General features: G+C 43.3%; 1 protein-coding gene and 1 pseudogene across 1 annotated transcript in view; both read right to left on the minus strand.

Moving 5' to 3' along the window:
• col23a1a (collagen type XXIII alpha 1 chain a) overlaps positions 1-19,494 on the minus strand; it is a 57,107-nt gene extending 37,613 nt beyond the window's left edge. Inside the window, exon 1 of the mRNA XM_070444106.1 lies at positions 19,474-19,494. The gene's annotated coding sequence lies outside the window, so the exon portion shown is untranslated. The remainder of the gene's footprint in view (positions 1-19,473) is intronic.
• Positions 17,509-18,473, minus strand: LOC139027836 (lysophosphatidic acid phosphatase type 6-like; annotated as a pseudogene).
• Positions 19,495-23,289: the final 3,795 nt, after the last annotated feature.

The raw sequence follows: 23,289 nt of genomic DNA on the forward strand, positions 1-23,289 counted from the left end.
CACACCCCACACACACACACACACACACACACACACACACACACACCACACACACACACACAACACACACACACACACACCACACACACACACACACACGCACACACGCACACACACACACAAACAGAGTTGGGTAATGCAACTGAGGTCATAAACAAATAGACATAAACAACAGTAAAATACAAAAGTGTTTCATGAACACAAAGTGTTTCATGAGTGAGCCAAAGGTGGAGAAGGAAAGGAAAAAGACAAAAGGGGAGTGTTTAAAACACATTATTAATCTGCTCCATTTGGTGTGTGTGTGTGTGTGAGGAGGGTGAGGGCTGACGGTGTGTCTGCTTCTATGGACTGTGGGTGGACATTGTCCCAGCTGTGTATAGCACACCTCCGAACCACCCACCCACCCACTCACACACAGGCACGCACACACTCACAAACAAATGTCCCGACTGCACACCAGCACAAAACACCCACAGTATGTGTCCCAGAGTACTCACTTCATATAGTCTGCATTACTGCAGAGTGCATCACTTCAAGCTCTGGCCTGTGTAATGTATATAAACTGAGAGAGGTACAAGTTATGGCTGTCTTTAGTCGCTGTCCACCTCACAGAGGTGCTGAAATAGGAGGCAGACCTGGGCCATGTTTAGCTGCCAAACGTTGTCGAAGAGCTCTGTCCCCTGACCTCTGAAGACTTACAGCGGGAAGATCATAAATGTTATCATCATCTCTCTGTTTTTTCCAGCCCCTAGAGTACTTTGCATAGAAGCTTCTCGAAGCGAAACCCCACGACTGCGTCTGCCTTCATGCTTTGATGGATGGAGGGAGGACAGGAGGATAGGGAGTGTGCAGAGGGAGAAAAAGTTATATTTTTGAAAAGAGGACTATATAAGTCGTTTTTACTGTTCATAGTCTTGCTTTGGTCTCATAATGAGATGGGCATGGTCGAAGATAAGCTATGAATGTCTTCTCTGTAAAACACAGGGGTTTTGAAGACCTATAATGTCTCCTTGATTACATGGGCCCTTATGGTTTTAGTGTTAAGGACATTTTTTGTTTTTGTGCTTTTCTAATGACCGTTTTCTGTGTTCATTCAAGTGACTGCCTGAGTGTATCCCTCACTATAAGTATCTTCAATTTGGCAATACGCCCAGACCCTTGTTTTGAGAAAAATATTTCTCAGTTTCAAGGTCTCAGAAGAAGCTTGTGAGGTATCGGTCGGTCACAAGAATGAAGCAAACGTTAATGATGAATTAATTATGAAATAGCTAAATCATGCAAATATGACTTGCCTGCAGTATAGAAGAGAACTAACGGGACTGCCCCGTGAGAGGCTCCTGATCGACATGTGTACAATGGTGCATTGAGTTGGTTGAAACCTCTCCAGTGCGCTGATAATAACAATGATTCATTTAAGATTGACTTTGGGTGTCCCTGTGTAGCTTTGGGCTGTAAGGTTCTATCTGCAAGAAGATGATTCTGAGATAACTGGCTTTAAAGTTCTGACCCTCAATGGTTTGAAATGGTGGCAGCAATTTTTATATTGTATTCCTTTGATCTTAACAACACGAATTTGGTTATTTAGAGTACTATATAGGTCCAGTTCAAGTCGGAAGTTTACATACACCTTAGCCAAATACATTTATACTCAGTTTTTCACAATTCTTGACATTTAATCCTAGTAAATATTCCTGTTTTAGGTCAGTTAGGATCACCACTGTATTTTAAGAATGTGAAATGTCAGAATAATAGTAGAGAGAATGATTTATTCAGTTTTATTTTCTTTCATCACATTCCCAGTGGGTCAGAAGTTTACATACACTCAATTAGTATTTGGTAGCATTGCCTTTCAATTGTTTAACTTCGGTCAAATGTTTCAGGTAGCCTTCCACAAGCTTCCTGTAATAAGTTGGGTGAATTTTGGCCATTCCTCCTGACAGAGCTGGTGTAGCTGAGTCAGGTTTGTTGGCCTCCTTGCTCGCATACACTTTTTTCAGTTCTGCCACACATTTTCTATCGGATTGAGGTTAGGGCTTTGTGATGGCCACTCCAATACCTTGACGTTGTTGTCTTAAGACATTTTGCCACAACTTTGGAAGTATGCTTGGGGTCATTGTCCATTTGGAAGACCATTTGCGACCAAGCTTTAACTTCCTGACTGATGTCTTGAGATGTTGCTTCAATATATCCACATAATTTTCCTCCTTATGATGCCATCTATTTCGTGAAGTGCACCAGGCCCTCCTGCAGCAAAGCACCCCTGCAACATGATGCTGCTACCCCATGCTTCACGGTTGGGGATGGTGTTCTTCGGCTTGCAAGCCTCCCCTTTTTCATCCAAACATAACGATTGTCATTATGGCCAAACAGTTCTGTTTTTTGTTTCATCAGACCAGAGGACATTTCTCCAAAAAGTACAATCTTTGGTCCCCATGTGCAGTTGCAAACCGTTGTCTGGCTTTTTTATGGCGGTTTTGGAGCAGTGGCTTCTTCCTTGCTGAGCGGTCTTTCAGGTTAAGTCGATATAGGACTCATTTTATTGTGGATATAGATACTTTGTACTGTTTCCTCCAGCATTTCACAAGGTTCTTTGCTGTTGTTCTGGGATTGATTTGCACTTTTCGCACCAAAGTACGTTCATCTCTAGGAGACAGAACGTGTCTCCTTCCTGAGCGTGTATGACGACTATGTGGTCCCATGGTGTTTTATACTTGCGTACTATTATTTGTACAGATGAACGTGGTACCTTCAGGCATTTGGAAATTGCTCAAGGATGAACCATACTTGTGGAGTCTACAAATTGTTTTCTGAGGTCTTGGTTGACACACACACACACAAACAGAGTTGGGTAATGCAACTGAGGTCATAAACAAATAGACATAAACAACAGTAAATAACAAAAGTGTTTCATGAACACAAAGTGTTTCATGAGTGAGCCAAAGGTGGAGAAGGAAAGGAAAAAGACAAAAGGGGAGTGTTTAAACACATCACACACACACGCACACACGCACACACACACACAAACAGAGTTGGGTAATGCAACTGAGGTCATAAACAAATAGACATAAACAACAGTAAATAACAAAAGTGTTTCATGAACACAAAGTGTTTCATGAGTGAGCCAAAGGTGGAGAAGGAAAGGAAAAAGACAAAAGGGGAGTGTTTAAACACATTATATATCCTGCTCCATTTGGTGTGTGTGTGTGTGTGAGGAGGGTGAGGGCTGACGGTGTGTCTGCTTCTATGGACTGTGGGTGGACATGTCCCAGCTGTGTATAGCACACCTCCGAACCACCCACCCACCCACTCACACACAGGCACGCACACACTCACAAACAAATGTCCCGACTGCACCCAGCACAAAACACCCACAGTATGTGTCCCAGAGTACATCACTTCATATAGTCTGCATTACTGCAGAGTGCATCACTTCAAGCTCTGGCCTGTGTAATGTATATAAACTGAGAGAGGTACAAGTTATGGCTGTCTTTAGTCGCTGTCCACTCTCACAGAGGTGCTGAAATAGGAGGCAGACCTGGGCCATGTTTAGCTGCCAAACGTTGTCGAAGAGCTCTGTCCCCTGACCTCTGAAGACTTACAGCGGGAAGAATCATAAATGTTATCATCATCTCTCTGTTTTTCCAGCCCCTAGAGTACCTTGCATAGAAGCTTCTCGAAGCGAAACCCCACGACTGCGTCTGCCTTCATGCTTTGATGGATGGAGGGAGGACAGGAGGATAGGAGTGTGCAGAGGGAGAAAAAGTTATATTTTTGAAAAGAGGACTATATAAGTCGTTTTTACTGTTCATAGTCTTGCTTTGGTCTCATAATGAGATGGCATGGTCGAAGATAAGCTATGAATGTCTTCCTGTAAAACACAGGGGTTTTTGAAGACCTATAATGTCTCCTTGATTACATGGGCCCTTATGGTTTAGTGTTAAGGACATTTTTGTTTTTGTGCTTTTCTAATGACCGTTTTCTGTGTTCATTCAAGTGACTGCCTGAGTGTATCCTCACTATCAGTATCTTCAATTTGGCAATACGCCCAGACCCTTGTTTTGAGAAAAAATATTTCTCAGTTTCAAGGTCTCAGAAGAAGCTTGTGAGGTATCGGTCGGTCACAAGAATGAAGCAAACGTTAATGATGAATTAATTATGAATAAGCTAAATCATGCAAATATGACTTGCCTGCAGTATAGAAGAGAACTAACGGGACTGCCCCGTGAGAGCTCCTGATCGACATGTGTACAATGGTGCATTGAGTTGGTTGGAACCTCTCCAGTGCGCTGATAATAAACAATGATTCATTTAAGATTGACTTTGGGTGTCCCTGTGTAGCTTTGGGCTGTAAGGTTCTATCTGCAAGAAGATGATTCTGAGATAACTGGCTTTAAAGTTCTGAACCCTCAATGGTTTGAATGGTGGCAGCAATTTTTATATTGTATTCCTTTGATCTTAACAACACGAATTTGGTTATTTAGAGTACTATATAGGTCCAGTTCAAGTCGGAAGTTTACATACACCTTAGCCAAATACATTTATACTCAGTTTTTCACAATTCTTGACATTTAATCCTAGTAAATATTCCCTGTTTTAGGTCAGTTAGGATCACCACTGTATTTTAAGAATGTGAAATGTCAGAATAATAGTAGAGAGAATGATTTATTTCAGCTTTATTTTCTTTCATCACATTCCCAGTGGGTCAGAAGTTTACATACACTCAATTAGTATTTGGTAGCATTGCCTTTCAATTGTTTAACTTCGGTCAAATGTTTCAGGTAGCCTTCCACAAGCTTCCTGTAATAAGTTGGGTGAATTTTGGCCCATTCCTCCTGACAGAGCTGGTGTAGCTGAGTCAGGTTTGTTGGCCTCCTTGCTCGCATACACTTTTTCAGTTCTGCCCACACATTTTCTATCGGATTGAGGTTAGGGCTTTGTGATGGCCACTCCAATACCTTGACTTTGTTGTCCTTAAGCCATTTTGCCACAACTTTGGAAGTATGCTTGGGGTCATTGTCCATTTGGAAGACCCATTTGCGACCAAGCTTTAACTTCCTGACTGATGTCTTGAGATGTTGCTTCAATATATCCACATAATTTTCCCTCCCTTATGATGCCATCTATTTCGTGAAGTGCACCAGGCCCTCCTGCAGCAAAGCACCCCTCGCAACATGATGCTGCTACCCCATGCTTCACGGTTGGGATGGTGTTCTTCGGCTTGCAAGCCTCCCCCTTTTTCATCCAAACATAACGATTGTCATTATGGCCAACCAGTTCTGTTTTTGTTTCATCAGACCAGAGGACATTTCTCCAAAAAGTACAATCTTTGTCCCCATGTGCAGTTGCAAACCGTTGTCTGGCTTTTTTATGGCGGTTTTGGAGCAGTGGCTTCTTCCTTGCTGAGCGGTCTTTCAGGTTAAGTCGATATAGGACTCATTTTATTGTGGATATAGATACTTTGTACCTGTTTCCTCCAGCATCTTCACAAGGTTCTTTGCTGTTGTTCTGGGATTGATTTGCACTTTTCGCACCAAAGTACGTTCATCTCTAGGAGACAGAACGTGTCTCCTTCCTGAGCGGTATGACGACTATGTGGTCCCATGGTGTTTATACTTGCGTACTATTATTTGTACAGATGAACGTGGTACCTTCAGGCATTTGGAAATTGCTCCCAAGGATGAACCATACTTGTGGAGGTCTACAAATTGTTTCTGAGGTCTTGGCTGATTTCTTTTGATTTCCCCATGATGTCAAGCCAAAGAGGCACTGAGTTTGAAGGTAGCCCTTGAAAATACACACAGGTAACCTCCAATTGACTCAAATGATGCAATTAGCCTATCAGAAGCTTCTAAAGCCATGAAATCATTTTTCTGGAATTTTCCAAGCTGTTTAAAGGCCAGCAGTCAACTTAGTGTATGTAAACTTCTTACCCACTGGAATTGTGATACAGTGAATTTAAGTGAAATCATCTGTCTGTAAACAATTGTTGGAAAAATGACTTGTGTCAATGCACACAGTAGATGTCCTAACCGACTTTCCAAACTGTAGAATGTTAACAAGAAATTTGTGGAGTGGTTGAAAAACTAGTTTACATGACTCCAACTTAAGTGCATGTAAACTTCGCGACTTCAACTGTAGATAATCATTGAACAGAATAAGGCTATGTCAATAATCCATTTTGACAAAAAATGCAGATATAACCTTATAGTTACTGGCATATATTGTAAAACCAGGTAAATGGTCTCAGAGGTCATGATTCAAGCATACAAGCCTTAGAAGCAAAACATAGTAGAACTACATCCCACTAGGACTGGTGCTGTGTGTGTGTGTGTGTGTGTGTGTGTGTGTGTGTGTGTGTGTGTGTGTGTGTGTGTGTGTGTGTGTGTGTGTGTGTGTGTGTGGTGTGTGTGTGTGTGTGTGTGTGTGTGGTGTGTGTGTGGTGTGTGCTGGTGTGGTGTGTGTGTGTGTGTGTGTGTAGTAGTAGTAGTAATGCAGGGCTGAATGCTCTACAAACCCTCATTTCCTTCAATGATCACCACTGTGGTACATAACACGGACGTGCACGGCAGACAGTGGCTTCATCACCCTGTGAAACACACCTCCCTGTGTGTGCGTGTGTGTATGCGTCTGTCTATCTGTGTGTGTATGTGTGTGTGGGTGATACGTCTGGGAACGTTTAAGCAGCCCTGGCCCCCCTGAGACTCGTCAGAATGAGTAGATGAGGTGCGCACAGTGAGGTCACCGTTGGCAGGAAGACTGAATCAGACCAAAGGACGACTGATTTACGATCCCCAACAAGCCACACAACAGCATGTGAACAAGAAATGTGTGTGTGTGTGTTGGTTCTCTGTGTGACCGTATTGTGAGTCGGTCTACGTCTGTGTGTTCTACATCTCGGTGTGATCTTATGTGAGTATGTCTGCGTCTGTGTGTGTGTGTGTCTCTCTGTGTCTGTGAATGTCTACCCCAAACAATTAAACCTGTAATCTTTGTTGACAGTTACACAGTATTTTAACCTTCTGAACTCGTGCCACTGACATCCAAACTGGAATATTAGAACAACTACGAAACAGCGGATAATATCTATTTGAACAAAAAAGTTTAAAAAGTCTATGTGATCGATAAGACCTTTTATAGAGGTCCACTTCCATCCTGAATGGGGACATCACTAAGTCCAGATATATCTCTATCAGAGGAGCATTATGGGCCAGTGGAGGACTGTAATGTCAGGATAAGGTGGGGCAGAGCCTGTGGTTGTGTGAGTGTGTGTGTGTACAGTAGTTTTCACCGTGTGAGGTTGGACCACTTTTGTAAAACTGGCAGACCATTTCTACCCCCGTCTCACGAGGTAAAACCAACACAACAGACGGTGAGGCGGAAAAAATAAAAAGCTGGAATGCAAATAAAAATAAAAATAAGACCGAACAAAAAGGCAGCGGCAACACTGCCAAGATCTCTTCATCTCATACCACATAGGGAATGAGCAACAGAGACTGAGAGAGAGAGAGAGAGAGACAGAGAGAGAAGAGAGTGAGAGGGAGAGAGGGAGAGAGAGAGAGAGAAGAGAGACACAGAAAGACGGAGAGAGAGACAGAAGGAGAGAGAGACAAAGAGAAGAGAGTGAGAGGAGAGAGGGGTGAGAGAGAGAGAGAGAGAGAGAGATGAGAGATGAGGAGAGAGAGAGGGAGAGAGAGAGGAGGAGATGAGAGGAGGATGGAGAGAGAGAGAGGAGAGAAGTGACAGAAGGGAGAGAGAGACAAAGAGAAGATTGAGAGAGGGAGAGCGAAAAATATGCCTCAAATGACCACTTAAACCTCAAATGGGGAGAAGGGAATATGGAATAATGTATTTTGGTCTGTGGGTTTTTGTCTGTTTGTATCCATAGTGTCCTTGGCCATCTTGCCCCTTGTCCCACAGCAGATACTAATCAGGGAGGATTCTGGGAGCTGTGACTCTGCCTACATAAGCATTCCTCCCAATTAGACGGCTTTTAAACACATTTCTGGAAAATTACTTTGGCTGCAGGGGGTTTGGGGGTGTGTGTGTGTGTGTGTGTGTGTGTAGCAACGCCCCTCCTGGTTTCAGCATAGTATAGAAGAGGTATGAACTATGTGTTTAATACGCTCCCTGTTGTTGCAAGGCCTAATTATCCTGTTAGGGTTCAGAGCTGTGAGAGCTGAGGCCTGGTTGTGAACATGAAGGAAAGCTACACGTCTACACGGAGCAGACAGACAACACATGGTAACACATTCATAATTAGCGTGATTGAGCTTAATTGATATTGGGACACCAGAGAGACAGGGGAGGGAGACTATGCACTAATGAGGTGTGAGAGGTGTTTTTTTCTCTCTATTTCTCTCCCTCTTTCCCTCTCTCTCTTTCTCTCCCTCATGTATACTTGTCACAGGAGGAGACAAGGCATGTCCATCACAGTGCAAGGTGAGGTGAGGTGAGACGGAGAGGGAATGAAAAGAGAGAGATTGGAGACCCAAAGCAAGGGATCAGAGAGAAGGAGAGAGGGATCCAAAAAAGGGAAAAGAGGACCAGTCACATCTGGATCTAATGCACAAATCTAGCCATCCACCCTCTATGTCTCCCCTCTTCCCTGTCGGTCTTTCTCTCGCTCTCTTTGCCACGGGGGAAACCTGAACTATATATGCTAGGGATACGCAGGCGGAATTAGTGATACATGACAATCATTCTCTTATTTCCAAAATTCGAAAGGAGCATTTCTTCGATAGCTGGCATATCCCGAACTGAAGAACACTATAAAGCATACCAGAGCTGCACTTTGGAGAGAAAATCACTGACATGCTGGATGACTGATCCTTTTGATCTGTGCAGTGGCCTCGGAAGAAGAACAATACGATTGCTTGAGTGTATGAGCTGTATAACAAACCTTGTCCATCAGTCTGAGAAGTGACACACAAATAAATAATGTTGTCGGGGCATATGAATGAGTGTGTGTCTGTCCATGTAAGAGTGTGTGGGCATGTAAGTGTATGCATGTGTGTGTATTGCAGTGAAAGAGAGCATGTGTGTGTGTGTGTGTGTAAGTGCATGCACGTGTGTTTGTGTGTGTGTAAGTGTATGCACGTGTGTGTTTGTGTGTGAGCGGGAGAGACCATGTGTGTGTGTCTGTGTTTACTCGTCCATGTTGTTCTCAGACATGCAGGTTTTGATTGTTTGACAGTGGAGTGACTGTGTTGAAACTCTACCTCACAGGCTATGATTTATGACAGAAAGAAGTGACAGGGGCTATAAAACTTAAGAAATTGGCATGCACTCATGCACGTGAGCGTGCACACACACACACACACACACACACACACACACACACACACACACACACACACACACACACACACACACACACACACACACACACACACACACACACACACACACACACACACACACCCTGACTTATGTCAGGGATTGCACAAACAGACTTGTCATTAACTCTGTTTACCATACTGCTAATTCTTCTAGCCAACCAAGCACTAAAAATGAATTAATGAGCTGAACGCATGTCAGCCATGTGTCTCTCTCTCTTCCTCCATCTCTCTATCTTCCTTCTCTCTGTTTTGCTTTCTCTCTTCACTCTCTCAATTCAATTTTAAAGTTAAGTGGCTTTATTGGCATGGGAACAGATGTTTACATTGCAAAAGCAAGTAAAATAGATAATAAACTAAAGTGAAATAATCAATTTAAATGAACAGTAAACATTACACTCACAAAAGTTCCAAAAGAATAAAGACATTTAAAATGTAATATTATGTCTATATACAGTGGCATGCGAAAGTATTCACCCCCCTTGGCATTTTTCCTATTTTGTTGCCTTACAAACTGGAATTAAAGATTTTTGGGGGATTTGTATAATTTGATTTACACAACATGCCTACCACTTTGAAGATGCAAAATATTTATTATTGTGAAACAAACAAATAAGACAAAAAACAAAACTTGAGCGTGCATAACTATTCACCCCCCCAAAGTCAATACTTTGTAGAGCCACCTTTTGCAGCAATTACAGGTGCAAGTCTCTTGGGGTATGTCTCTATAAGCCTGGCACATCTAGCCACTGGGACTTCTGCCCATTCTTCAAGGAAAAACTGCTCCAGCTCCTTCAAGTTGGATGGGTTCTGCTGGTGTACAGCAATCTAAGTCATGCCACATATTCTCAATTGGATTGAGGTTTGGGCTTTGACTAGGCCATTCCAAGACATTTAAATGTTTCCCCTTAAACCACTCAAGTGTTGCTTTAGCAGTATGCTTAGGGTAATTGTCCTGCTGGAAGGTGAACCTCCGTCCCAGTCTCAAATCTCTGGAAGACTGAAACAGGTTTCCCTCAAGAATTTCCCTGTATTTAGCGCCATCCACCATTCCTTCAATTCTGACCAGTTTCCCAGTCCCTGCCGATGAAAAACATCCCCACAGCATGATGCTGCCACCACCATGCTTCACTGTGGGGATGGTGTTCTCTGGGTGATGAGAGGTGTTGGGTTTGCGCCAGACATAACGTTTTCCTTGATGGCCAAAAAGCTCAATTTTTGTCTCATCTGACCAGAGTACCTTGTTCCATATGTTTGGGGAGTCTCCCACATGCCTTTTGGCGAACACCAAACGTGTTTGCTTATTTTTTTCTTTAAGCAATGGCTTTTTTTCTGTCCACTACAGTAAATCCCAGCTCTGTGGAGTGTACGGCTTAAAATGGTCCTATGGACAGATACTCCAATCTCCGCTGTGGAGCTTTGCAGCTCCTTCAGGGTTATCTTTGGTCTCTTTGTTGCCTCTCTGATTAATGTCCTCCTTGCGTGGTCTGTAAGTTTTGGTGGGCGGCCTTCTCTTGGCAGGTTTGTTGTGGTGCAATATTCTTTCCATTTTTTAAATAATGGATTTAATGGTGCTCCGTGGGATGTTCAAAGTTTCTGATATTTTTTTATAACTCGACCCTGATCTGTACTTCTCCACAACTTTGTCCCTGACCTGTTTGGAGAGCTCCTTGGTCTTCATGGTGTTGCTTGCTTGGTGGTGCCCCTTGCTTAGTGATGTTGCAGACTCTGTGGCCTTTCAGAGCAGGTGTATATATACTGAGATTATGTAACACTTAGATTGCACACAGGTGGACTTTATTTAACTAGTTATGTGACTTCTGAAGGTGTCACAACTTCTGCCGAAGTCGGTTCCTCTTCTTGTTCGGGCCGTGTTCGGCGGTCGACGTCACCGGTCTTCTAGCCATCGCCGATCCATTTTTCATGTTCCATTTGTTTTGTCTGGTTGTCACACTCACCTGGATTCAACTCCCTAATTACATGTTGTATATGTTCCCTCTGTTTCTCCCATGTCCTTGTCGGGAATTGTTTATTGTAAGTTTGTGTGCCTATGTGTGACTGGTGCGATACGGGTTTTGTGCCCATGTGTTTGTTGTTTTTTGTATACCGGTAGTTATGAATATTCAACGGCTCCGGCTATATACCAAGTTCTGCTCTCCTGCGTTTGACTTCCCTGCCACCAGTTACGCACCCCTGACAGAAGGTTATTGGTTGCACCAGATCTTTATTAGGAGCTTCATAACAAAGGGGGTGAATACATATGCACGCAGCACTTTTCAGTTTTGAATTTTTTGAAGCAAGTGATTTTTTCTAGGGCAACAGTGTCTAGATGGAATTTGGATTTTTGGTCCTGGAAACTGGACCTTTTTTGGAACACCATTATTTTAGTCTTACTGAGATTTACTGTCAGGCCCCAGGTCTGACAGAATCTGTGCAGAAGATCTAGGTGCCTCTGTAGGTCCTCCTTGGTTGGGAACATAAGCACCAGATCATCAGCAAACAGTAGACATTTGACTTCAGATTCTAGTAGGGTGAGGCCGGGTGCTGCAGACTGTTCTAGTGCCCTCGCTGATTCGCTGATATACAGTACCAGTCAAAAGTTTGGACGCCCATACTCATTCCAGGGTTTTTCTTTATATTTACTATTTTCTACATTGTCGAATAATAGTGAAGACATCAAAACTATTAAATAACACATATGGAATCATGTAGCAACCAAAAAAGTGTTACACAAATCAAAATATATTTGAGATTATTTTTTGAGATTCTTCAAAGTAGCCTTGATGATAGCTTTTGCACACTCTTGGCATTCTCTCAACCAGCTTCATGAGGTAGTCACCTGGAATGAATATCAATTAACAGGTGTGCCTTGTTAAAAGTTAATTTGTGGAATTTCTTTCCTTCTTAATGCGTTTGAGCCAATCAGTTGTGACAGTGTAGGGCTGGTATACAGAAGATAGCCCTATTTGGTAGTCCATATTTTTGACAGGAATAGCTCAAATAGGCAAAGACAAACGACAGTTCATCATCACTTTAAGACATGAAGGTCAGTCAATCCGGAAAATGTCAAGAACTTTGAAAGTTTCTTCAAGTGCAGTCGCGAAAACCATTGAGCGCTATGATGAAACTGGCTCTCATGTGGACCGCCACAGGAAAAGGAAGATCCAGAGTTACCTCTGCTGCAGAGGACAAGTTCATTAGAGTTACCAGCCTCAGAAAATACAGCCCAAATAAATGCTTCACAGAGTTTCTAATATCAGACATATCTCAACATTCAGCTGTTCAGAGGAGACTGCGTGAACCAGGCCTTCATGGTCGAATTGCTGCAAAGAAATCACTACTAAAGGACATCAATAATAAGAAGAGACTTGCTTGGGCCAATAAACATGAGCAATGAACATTAGACTGGTGGAAATTTGTCCTTTGGTCTGATGAGTCCAAATGTGAGATTTTTGGTTCCAACTGCCGTGTCTTTGTGAGACGGAGAGTAAGTGAACGGATGATCGCCGCATGTGTGGTTCCAACTGTGAACAATGGAGGAGGAGGTGTGATGGTTTGGGGGTGCTTTGCTGGTGACACTGTCTATGATTTATTTAGAATTGAAGGCACGCTTAATCAGGATGGCTACCACAGCATTCTGCAGCGATACGACATCGCATCTGGTTTGCGCTTAGTGGGACTATCATTTGTTTTTCAACAGGACAGTGACCCAACACACCTCCATGCTGTGTAACGGGTAGTGATGGAGTCCTGCATCAGATGACCTGGCCTCCACAATCACCCGACCTCAATCCAACTGAGATGGTTTGGGATGAGTTGGACTGCAGAGTGAAGGAGAAGCAGCTAACAAGTGCTCAGCATATGTGGGAACTCCTTCAAGACTGCTGGAAAAGCATTACAGGTGAAGCTGGTTGAGAGAATGCCAGTAGTGTGCAAAGCTGTCATCAAGGCAAAGGGTGGTTCCATATGATTTCATAGTTCTGATATCTTCACTATTATTCTACAATGTAGAAAATAGTAAAAATAAAGAAATACCGTTGTATGAGTAGGTGTGTCCAAACTTTTCACTGGTACTGTGTATGTTGAAGAGGGTGGGGCTTAAGCTGCATCCCTGTCTCACCCCCCGGCCCTGTGGAAAGAAATCAATTTGTTTTTTACCAATTTTAACCGTACACTTATTGTTTGTGTACATGGATTTTATAATGTCGCATGTTTTTCCCCAACACCCCTTTCCATCAATTTGTATAGCGGGCCTTTGTTTGTGTTCATTTGTTTGTCAATTAGAGTGTGCAGGGTGAATACGTGGTCTGTCGTACGGTAAATTGGTAAACAGCCAATGTGACATTTGCTCAGTACACTGTTTTCGCTGAGGAAATGTATGAGTCTGCTGTTAATGATAATGTAAAGGATTTTCCAAATGTTGCTGTTGACGCATATCCCACAGTAGTTATTGGGGTCAAATTTGTCTCCACTTTTGAAAGTTGGGGTGATCCGTCCTTGGTTCCAAATATCGGGGAATATGCCAGAGCTGACGATGATGTTAAAGAGTTTAAGTATAGCCAATTGGAATTTGTGGTCTGTATATTTTATCATTTCATTTGGGATGCCATCAACCCCACATGTCACACCCTGCTCTGTTTCACCTGTCTTGTGATTGTCTCCACCCCCTCCAGGTGTCACTTATTTCCCTGGTGTATATATCCCTGTGTTTCCTGTCTCTCTGTGCCAGTTTGTCTTGTATGCCTTTCAAGTCAACCAGCGGTTTTCCCGTACGCCTGCTTCTATTCTCTTTTGCTAGTCCTCCTGGTTTTTGACCCTTGCCCGTTTTCTGGACTCCGTACCGGCCTGCCTGACTATTCTGCCTGCCCTGACCTCGAGCCTGCCTGCCACTCTGTACCTCCTGGACTCTGAACTGGTTTTGACCTTTGCCTGCCCACGACCATTCTCTTGCCTACCCCTTTTGGATTGGTTTGAGTCTTGATATTTATTAAACATCTGCCTCCCGTGTCTGCATCTGGGTCTCACCTTGTGCCCTTATACCACAGGCCTTTTTGGGTTGAAGGGTTTGTATTTTGTCCTGTATTTCATTCAATGTAATTGGAGAATCCAGTGGGTTCTGGTAGTCTTTAATAGTTGATTCTAAGATTTGTATTTGATCATGTATATGTTTTTTCTATTTGTTCTTTGTTATAGAGCCATAAAGATTGGAGAAGTGGTTTATCCATACATCTGCATTTTGGATTTGTTTAGAGTTTTCTAATTTTCCCAGAAGTGGTTAGATTCTATGGATTCTTCAATTACATTGAGCTGATTTCTGACGTGCTGTTCCATATTTTTCCGTAGTGTATTTTTGTAATGTTTTAGTGATTCACCATAGCGAATGTGTAAGCTCAGGTTTTCTGGGTCTCTGTTTTTAGTTGGATAGGTTTCTCAATTTCTTTCTTAGGATTTTGCATTCTTTATCAAACCATTTGTCATTGTTGTTCATTTTCTTAGGTTGTCTGCTTGACATTTTTAGATTTGATAGGGAAGCTGAGAGGTCAAATACTGTTTAGGTTTTCTACTGCCAAGTTTACACCTTCACTATTAGTGAAACATTTTGTCCAGGAAATTGTCTAGAAGGGATTGAATTTGTTGTTCCCTAATTGTTTTTTGGTAGATTTCGATACTACTTTTCTTCCATCAATAGCATTTCTTAATATTATTCAATTCCTTTGGCTTTGATTCCTCATGATTGAGCATAACTCAATCAGGGGGGGGGGCATATGGGGAAGGGAATGCTGTCACCTCCAGGTAGGTGTTTGTCCCCCTGTGTGCTGAGGGTGTCAGGTTCTTGTTCAGCTCATCCAAGCAGATGTAAACCCAGCGAGTGAGAGCAAGGTATAGGAAAAAGAGATGGCACTATTTCATGGGAAATAACATTTAGCTGGCACAACTAGGGTTGCAAAGCTACTGGTAATTTACCAAAGTTAGTGTAATCTTCGTATATAGTATTAATTTTGTCCGTGAGTTTCTAGGGAATAGACCATATGGTTCAAGAGAAAATAGCCTAATGAAAAAAATATATACTGAACAACGGCATTATTTTAAATTAACTCTGCAACTCTTCCAACTATTGACTTTTTTCTAAACTGACATCAGTTTGGGACCAAAACATTTACAACAAAGACATATTGAGAAATTAAATAAACGATAAAATATATAAAGGAGATTTCATGCTGAAACCCTCATATTAAACACCAATGGTATTCACTAAGTTGATTGTTTGTTTAGGATAATGTTTCACAGCTTTGTCATTAAATTGTTTATTTTAAAATCATCTTATTGCTCATCTCATTTAAATGTGATAAGGCCACACAGAAGGCCAGAGATAATAACAGACACCTGTGATAATCTGAAGTACTCAAAAAGGCCACTAGATGTCCAACTTGAAACCTACCAAAATTATGGTAATTTATTTGACCCTCATTTGACTAGGAAAGTCAGTTAAGATCAAATTCTTATTTACAATGATGGCCTACCAGGGAACAGTGGGTTAACTGGCTTGTTCAGGGGCAGAACAACAGATTTTACCCTGTCAGCTCGGAGATTCGATCTAGCAACTTTTCGGGTATTGGCCCAATGCACCTGCCACCACAGTTTGCTGGTAAACTTCAAACGTTTCCAGTAATATACCCTCCCTCTGCAACCCTAGGCACAATACATCCCTGGTCCTGTTCAGAAATTGTAATTTGTGTTGATGAGAAAATATTATGGAGATTATGGACAGATGGAGTTTGGACAGAGTTTACGCAGACAAACGTGCAGGCATTCGAGTACACACACACACTTGAGGGCAGTCAGAGAACAGGTTGCCAGAGGGAGAGACAGAGATACAGAGACAAATACAGATACATTGAGAGGGACAGCGAGACAGACAGACAGAGAGAGAGACCAAGAGAGACAGAGAGAAGCCAGCTCATGTCTCATGTGGACTCTAGCTAGACCTCCAGTAACATTATGGGAAGCATGATCATCAGACCGTGGACCAGCCTGCCGTCTGAGCTAATGAGCCACATGATTCATCTACTGTGTATTCTACTGAAACTCACACTCTACCAGAGGTCTCACAGGAGTGTCTCAGAGACCTAACTGTATTGGACTGTCGAGTTTCTAGATCTGAAGTGAACCATGAATAGCAGGGTAAGGGGAAAGGGTGGTCAGGTTGGGGTTAGAAGGGTGAACCAATTGGAAGAACAGACACTCATAATGAATGATGTTATGATTGGAGTTCGTTGGCGTACTGTTATATTCACTAAGCGTAATAACGTACAGACCCAAACAAATAAAACCACACATACGCCAACGCACACATGCTTGTGCAAAATTGGACAGACACAAAAGCATACAAAGAGACACACTCTCTCTCTCTCATGTGCACACACACATTTTTGCCCCCACCTGTGTCTAATTAGTAGCAGGCATTTCCCGTCAGGAAGGCTTCCCGGTGCCAGGCAGAGCAGAGAGCAGCCAGGCAGCCCTGGGAATCTGGGAACCCCTTACGGGCTGGACTTCCCAACATTCCCAATAATAATAGAACATTCCCAATAATCACTGTTACCATGCGTAACATTTCATTTAGCAGACGCTCTAATCCAGAGCGATTTATAGTCGTGAGCACATGCATTTTCATACTGGTCCCCCATGAGAATCAAACCCACAACCCTGGTGTTGCAAGGACCATGCGCTACCAACTGAGCCACACGGGACTATCTTAACCAGTAACCAGTAGGATCAGTAGCACACAGGGTTCCCATTGCCCTGGGTGTGGTTTCAAAGCTAGTTATACACTTTGACAGTGAAGCTACCTTTGTGCATTTAGACCAGGGGTGAGCATACTCGGCCCGCGAGACCAATAATAAAACAATTAATGAGGGAGGAATGATTATTTTGGTTAACAACACCACATCAGGTCACACGAATGTCTAAAACTAGATAGGAATTATGTAAAGATTATAATGGACCTATTTTCTATCAGGCAAATTGATTTTTAAAAAACAAATCGAAATCCTGATATGAGCTAGGCAAGGGCTGGAGAGTGGATGTCTCTGGTGGGATGTAAACACGGTGGCTGGTAACAGTGAGTGCTTGGGGCAGAGCTGGGGTTCAAAGGTGAGGAGGTGTCGTGGAAGCCTCAGAGGTCGGCCACGCCCTCTGTGCGGTTGCAGAGCAACTCATAGGCTTCAGAGGTCAGTGAGTACTTAGAGAAGGCCTGCCTGCTTGTATTCCTGCCGGGGGCAGTAGACTCCTCCACAGCCTAGAATCAACTGGTCCTTGCCAATGTAGGACACTTTGACGAAGGCCTCTTTGGTGTGCCTGTGTTGATGCAGCTCCAGGGTGATGTCAGCAGCGTTCGGTGGCCATTGCATGTCAAAAACCCGCAGAGCCATGAGGCAGCGGATCTGAGTGGTGTCGTGGGCAGAGGAACAGCTTCCTGTTGAGCTCTGAGGTTGTGCCCTGTAGTTTGTCTTTTATGTTGCCCTTCAGGGTGTGGAGGAGGGGACCCACACACAGCTGCAGGTTCTCCCGCTTTCTGGGTCTGTAGATGTGACAGATCATCTCCACAGCCACCAGACACTTGGCAAAAACTCTATTGTCCTCACAATGTTAGTGGAACGCACATAGACCTCTGTGGGGCTGAAGGGTAGGGTTGATGAAGTCTGTGTCGTGGATCAACCTCTTCCTCAGCCTCTCTCCCAGCTCATACAGCTGCTGCATGCCCACCGTGGTCAGCTGACCTGGGTTCATACCCCTGGTCAGTATGTTGGCCCGATGGCTGTACTCCACCGTTGAGGAGGGCCGTGGACCTCCTTCCAAGTCTGTAACCATGTAGTTGATCTGTGTGTGTGCTGGGGGTTCCAGGAGGTTAGGCACCCACTGGGCCTCCATGACATCCGATATAGACTTCAGCGGAGTTCGGGCTCCGTGGCGGAACAGGACTTGAACGAGTTTGAGCTTGCAAGGAGAAGGTGGTAGGTATGCGAGGGCCGAACCTGTCTGAGTTGTTTCCGTCTTCTTCTGAGACCAGAGCAGGGATCCGAACGCCATAGACACCGAGCCCGGAACACCTACTTTGGTCCAGAGGTTCCTCATCCTCATGATTACTCTGCTGTCTAACAAAAATAGTATCCTATAAGGACAGCCAGCCCTGGAGCTCTCAAGATCATCAACCAACTCAAAAAAAAATCACCCTAGATGGGACGAGGCATCTGACACTAAGAGGGAGGGGAGGGGAGGGGGGCAAAAAGGAACCATATTAGCATAAAGACACACAGACAGACAGACTCACAAACTAATTCGTACGCAGAGGTAATCTATGTTGATTCTCATTATGACTAAAACACCAACCATCACCAAGCAGACCGCAGAGACCAGAGAGACAGGGAATCATGCCCATACTGAGTGGAACAGAGAGTTGGAGTTTCCCATATGACCACTAGAGGCCACCAGATCACAGTTTAACAGGGAGATGAGAGAGTGACAACTCCGCACTAGACCGCGCTAGGTTATCATTTGAACAGAAATCGAATATCCCTATGGGTAGGTAAGGGATTGTTTGGAACAATCCTAAGGGATTGTTTGGAACAATCCTAAGGGATTGTTTGGAAGTAGATTAACTATTTAACTCCAGACCCTCAAAGACTGGCCGATGACACTTGATGAAACAACCTATTAATCTGAGCAAGTGAGTCATTTGAGTGTCACACTGAAAAGTCTTCTAATGCAACACTGCTGCTATGGCTCTGATCTGTCTGCTGTTAGCAGGCAGCAGCCATGATGTCATCATTACAAGACGTGGGGCTGGGAACAGACCTGGGGTGATAAACCAATTAACCCACGCTAATCACACTGGGCTGTGTGTGTGTGTGTGTGTCTACAGACATTTTCAGTTGACGCACAGAGCAGGAATTATATGAATCATTGTTGAGAACACACTCATTGTTGTTAGAAGTAAGTAAAAAGGCAAGGAATAAGGAGAGGATAGGGGTGGGGAGAAAAAAAGGATCACCCAAAGAAGAGAGAACAGAAAAACTTTTGATGGAGAGGATAGTAGCCCAAAATAGGCTAAGAGAATCTAAAAAAAGTCAATTAAATTTACCGGGTATCCATCTCTCCCAGTCTTGCCCTGGTGAGTTTAGAGAGAGTAAAGCACACACCATAACAATTGTTAGAGCAGATGACCAACAAAACAGCATTCCCCATCAAAACACCTTACTGTAACACATGCAAACACATCGTCTGGAGACAAGATACGAACGTGGCTCAATGAACTATAGCACACAGCGATCGCCTATAATGATCTCATATAAACTACTGACTATATAAACAGGATTCTATCCCTCTTATATCTGGCCTCTCAGAGAGACAGTACACCAGACTGCATCCTAAAAGGCACCCTATCAGGGCTGTGGTCAAAAGTAATGACCTATATAGGGAATCGAGTGCCACTTGGGACGCAGGCCCAGTGAGTCAGTGGCAGCTGTGCGATATCCCAGCTCTCTCTTCCAAGGAACAGGACCCGGGATGGGAAGCGGCAGCAGGAGTCTTCTACACCCGGAACATTTACCAGTTACTACCCTGGCCTGCTCTCTAACGCTCTCCACGGAATACTCAAAACACACACAGACACACACACACACACACACACACACACACACACACACACCACAACACCACTCCTCCGTGTGGTCCATCTTATCTGGACTGTGTGTGTGTGTGTGTGTGTGTGTGTGTGTGTGTGTGTGTGTGTGTGATACATCCTGGATGGTACTTACTGGAGCTCCTGCAATACACAAACAAACAAACAAACAAACAAACAAACAAACAAACAAACAAAGACAAACAAACAAACAGAAAAAAGGAAAGAGAAAACAATTATTAGTACTGGAATAATACATTCAACATTTTGTTACAAAATGTTCTGGTTTGTACAGCGATTAAAACAGACAAATGTTTGTACTTTGGTATTTTAGATCGGGGATATAATTGAAGATATACATATCTTACAGAAAGAGCTCATTAAGTTTATTGCCAATAGAGCTTGTGGTAAGAGCCTTATGACAAACAGACTAGCACACACTGAGTTGACTTCTGGGTTATGGCTGTGTTTTGCATTAGGCTGAAAAGTGATTCAGAGTTTTACAGGGACATGTTGGTACATTCAAAAAAGGAAAGGAAATAGAAAGTGTGATATTAAAAGGAAGGCTTGAGTTTAATGGCCCCATATCCCAGATAAGAATCAGAAGGGGTTTGAATCAGAATGGGTTTAAAGCGGTCTGGGCTTGGGATATCCTCTCAAACCTCAGACTGTTCCTTTATTGTTTTCCTGACTGTCCTGAAATGTTGTCCGGAAATTTTTCAGAGATAGGCGATCTCTCCCTCCCTCTCGTTCTGTCTCTCCTTCCATCATTCACTCCATCTGTCTCTCTCTCCCTCTCTGCCTTCCTTTCTCTCCCTCTCCTCCTCTTCTCTCTCTGTCCCTCTCTCTATTAACTCTTAGCGTGAACTGTTGGAGAAGTCTCCACTCCGGTCTAAAACCAACAATCCTGACTAAACTGATGAAGTGGAAACACAGAGGACCGGTTGATCCTTAAGATTACATCCAGCCTTTTGATTTCGGTCTAATGTTGCTTATTTGGATCAAACCAATCATGAAAAGGTTCATTCTGATGACTCTGTAATAACAACCAATGGGCACGCTTTCATTCGGGTTGGGGCCCCAACAATGAAAGGAAAACATGCCAGCAATACAACTACAACAACAACTGACGGAGTAATAGACATCAGAATGGGTCTAGTCTGAGTGGAAACAGACAGTTCAGGAGTAGTGGGGGTATTAAAGTAGGTAATAGATGTCAGAATGGGTCTAGTCTGAGTGGAAACAGACAGTTCCGGAGTAGTGGGGTATTAAAGTAAGTGGCCTTGGTTTGTGCAAGTCAGAAAGGCTCAGGAGTCTATCTACTGTTCCTAGAGCATTAGGCAGGCGTGATATACAAGTACACCCCCCTAGACAGGACGCTAGTCTATCATAGGGAGATCATAGTCTATCTCCTTAATTCTGAGTGCCAAGCAGAGACACATTGGGTATGACTAGGCTGGGGGTTTGAACTCCCAACTTTCCAATCTCAGGGCAGACACTCTAACCACAAGGTCACTGAGATACCCTATATAACTTTTAAATGTTTTAATTTGACCTTTATTTAACTAGGCAAGTCATTTAAGAACAAATTCTTATTTTCAATGACAGTGGGTTAATTTCCTTGTTCAGGGGCAGAACGACAGATTTGTACCTTGTCAGCTCAGGGATTCGATCTCGCAACCTTTCGGTTACTAGTCCAACTCTCTAACCACTAGGCTAAGTTGCCACCCTGCTCTAACCACTAGGCTACTACTGCTGTATACACCTTTTCTATTTATATACTGTCCATAATGTCTCTACACACCATCATATACATATATATTCGTACTCCGGACTCTGACATTGCTCGTTCTGAAATTTCATAATTCCTTTATTTTTTGGGGGGGGATTTATGTGCATTGTTTTGTATTGTTAGGTATTACTGCACTGTCGAAGCTAAAAACATAAGCATTTCGCTGCACCTGCGAAAACATCTGCAAAATATGGGTAGGCGACCAATAACATTTGATTTGTTATTTCTGCTGTAGCTGTGTAGTTACTGTTTAATTACTGATCATGTTTAGAATCTGATCAGTGATCTGAGCTAACGGAGAAGTGAAAAACAGAGGAAGAGGAAGAGAAAGGGATGGAGGGGAAAGGAGGGAGGTGGAGTGTTAGCCCAGCTTGCACATTTGGTTCCTTGGAAGTTCTGGGAACGAAGTCATACGTTTCCTGACCCCGGTGAAACTGAACTTTTAAAAAATGTATTTCCACCTGTTGTAGAAAAGATAATTTTTAGGTTGCCCCGGGTTCTGAGAATGTTTTATTATGGTTCCCGAAACGTTTTCCTGGGAGGTTTTATTAACGTTCTGAGAACGGAAATTCTAGGTTATTTGATGGTAATTAAATAACGTTCTGAGAAAATGTTTCAATAAGACTTTTAATAACACTGCTATCTTAGTTTGGGTTAACTCTTTTCACCTCCAGCAAAGATAGGACGCATGGAAATGTATTTGCTTAGGCATTAATCATACAAACACATTTCTTTTTAATTGTGGCATTATGTCAGTGAGATTCAAACCTATGACCTTTTGTTCTCTATCCATGGAATTAGTCCACCATTTTATTTTTATTTTTACCGTTATTTTACCAGGTAAGTTGACTGAGAACACGTTCTCATTTGCAGCAACGACCTGGGGAATAGTTACAGGGGAGAGGAGGGGGATGAATGAGCCAATTGTAAACTGGGGATTATTAGGTGACCGTGATGGTTGAGGGCCAGATTGGGAATTTAGCCAGGACACCGGGGTTAACACCCCTACTCTTACGATAAGTGCCATGGGATCTTTAATGACCTCAGAGAGTCAGGACACCCGTTTAACGTCCCATCCGAAAGACGGCACCCTACACAGAGCAGTGTCCCCAATCACTGCCCTGGGGCATTGGGATCTTTGTTTAGACCAGAGGAAAGAGTGCCTCCTACTGGCCCTCCAACACCACTTCCAGCAGCACCTGGTCTCCCATCCAGGGACTGACCAGGACCAACCCTGCTTAGCTTCAGAAGCAAGCCAGCAGTGGTATGCAGGGTGGTATGCCACCAGGATGGAGCTAGCCTTTTTTTAAACTAATTTACTAAGTCTATTCAAACAGACCCCATTTCAAAGGAAACAAGCTTAGTGGGCAGGATTAGTGGGCACGGCCAACACACCTGAATACATTTAAAAGAAAATGTCACAATGTTTCAACTTCATATTTATCTCCAGCACCAACCCGACATCAACATATGTGAAAATGGCA

This window comes from Salvelinus sp. IW2-2015, linkage group LG6.1 (genome assembly GCF_002910315.2).
Source record: "Salvelinus sp. IW2-2015 linkage group LG6.1, ASM291031v2, whole genome shotgun sequence".
In the NCBI taxonomy this organism is placed as follows: Eukaryota; Metazoa; Chordata; class Actinopteri; order Salmoniformes; family Salmonidae; genus Salvelinus; species Salvelinus sp. IW2-2015.